Below are 2,332 nucleotides of genomic sequence, written 5' to 3' on the forward strand. Positions count from 1 at the left end.
AGACGACTCCGCGCCGGAGCGCCCGTGGGTGCGCGTCGCGGCTCCCGCCACAGCGCCCCCTGCTGTCCTGGGGCTACCACGCCCAAGACCAGGCTTGCACATATTCAGTTACTATTTCTCCAGCAGCTCAGCTGCATAAAACAGAACAGTGTCTACTACAGATGTGAATCTTGGAGCTACTCTATCTGCCTTCTGGCCTCAAGAATCTTCCATGTCTAGCCACTGTTGCCATTCTTAACAATATCCATTGATCAGGGTGTGGTGGTGCACACCTGACATCCCAGCTAAGTGGGAAGCAGAGGTAGGAGGATCTTAGTCCCAGGCTGAATAACAAACTAAAGGGCAAAAGGTGTGGCTCAAGCAGTAGAGTGCTTGCCTAGCAAGCAGGAGATGTGGCTGGAAAATTGGAAAAGACAAAACCATCAGCAAGAGTGTCAACATTCCAACACCTTGTATTTTCAATTCCTGGTTCTAATTAGTGCAGTGCTACTCAACCTACGACCCAATGCTCCTCTCTTAGCAAATATTTACAACACCCTCTTTAATTTAATGAAACGTATAGATTTCCATTTGACATTTCAAAAATATCAATATAATGCCCTAACAGGAATGAAGAATACATAAAATTTATTTGTAAGAAAACGTGCATTTTAACACAGTATTTTCCCCTTATGTATAGGGGACACATTGATCCAAGACTCCCAGTGAATACCTGAATCTGTAGATAGTACAAAGCCTTATGCATATAATGGCTATATTTTTTCTAATGTAAATACCTATGGTAAAGTTTAATTTATAGATTAGGCACAGTTAGACATTAACAACAACTCATAATAAAATAGAACAATTGTAACAATAGGCTGCAATAACAGTTATGTGAATATGGTGTCCCCCCTTTTCTTCTTGTGATAGTGTGAGATGACACACTGCCTATGAGACTAGATGAAGCAGGTGAGTGACATAAGCATTAGACTACCACATAAGGGATATTTGAATAACCCTTCTACTATATTGAGACAATCTAAATAACCAAGAAGGGTTATTAGAAGTGACTGAGTAGTGGGTAACATATGCAATGTGGGTACACTGGACAAAGGGATGACTCACATCCCATGTGGGACACGGTGGAACAAATGGAGATTTCATCACACATACTATTCAGAATGGTGCACAATTTATCACTTACAAACTGCTATTTCTGAGATTTTTCCATTTAATATTTTGAACCACAGTTGACTAGGCAGTTGACATACAGATGACTGAAGCTGCAGAAAGCAAAACCAGTGATACACAGATGACACGCAGAAATTTTTGGGTGTTGGGGTTCTTGGTCTGTTCTGAAATTGAAAGCAGAGGCGGACTCCAGCAGCAGAGAAAGATTTTATTTGTAGAGAAAAGAAGTGAAAGGCTGCATGGGGGTATGCACCAGGACCTGGAGAATGGTGGTCCCATGAGTCAGGTTGGAAATTGGGTTTTTATAGCCTTTTTTATTGCCTGAGGCTGAAGATGTCTCTCTGGTGCAAACAGACATTTACTGGGAAGGAGAAGTGTCTCATGTCTTCCTGGCTAATTATCATCTTTTGAGACCTCCTGCAGTCCACCATTTACCAAGAGGGGTGACTATTCTAAATGCTCAGACACAACTTAAGCAAACAATCAGGAAGGATGGCAAAGACCCATGGTCCTGCGTTTCTTATGGGTGAAACCTCTACCCTAAGTTTGTAAATTTATGTGATACAACATAAAATGAAGCATGATAACACCCCAGGAGCTGCACTTCAGGGAGCCTCCACAGGATAATTCCTTCTCATAGAACTCTGGTAAAGACTAATGAGATTACCTAAAACTTCAGCAAATGTCACTTCACTGTTATGATTGTACTAGGGGTGCCCATTCTCCTTTGACCCTTTTTGGTACATACACCTGATACCCCATAAACACCTAATACCTTCATCTTTCAGCCTCTACCAGTATTGATAACTGGCTCAGATCTGCATGTTTCCAGCTCAGATATCTGAGAGTGAGTATCTAGCTTACCTCAGTTTGTTGTGAGGATTAAGATCATGGATGTAAAGAGCTACCAGTTTACAAGGGAATAAATTGTCTTTTGTAGTGCATAGTGAGCATTCTGCCTCTAATTTTATCCTCCATCCAAGTGACCAGTCCACATGAAGTGGATGAGCTGCTGGCTCACAGTTACTTCTGGTGGGTATAGCCAATGAAGCTGAACAGGCTCTATTCCTCATGGTACCTGGTGTGAGATGGTGCAAACAGCAGCCTTATTGGTAAGATGCACAGCTTATTGCTTGTGTGGGCTGCCAAGGAGACAGTT

At 42.2% G+C, this 2,332-nt stretch overlaps 1 pseudogene; it reads left to right on the forward strand.

Annotated features, from left to right (window-relative positions):
• Positions 1–2,209: 2,209 nt before the first annotated feature.
• Positions 2,210–2,332, forward strand: LOC141416504 (small nucleolar RNA SNORA70; annotated as a pseudogene).

The sequence above is a fragment of the Castor canadensis genome, chromosome 1, assembly GCF_047511655.1.
Source record: "Castor canadensis chromosome 1, mCasCan1.hap1v2, whole genome shotgun sequence".
NCBI lineage: Eukaryota > Metazoa > Chordata > Mammalia > Rodentia > Castoridae > Castor > Castor canadensis.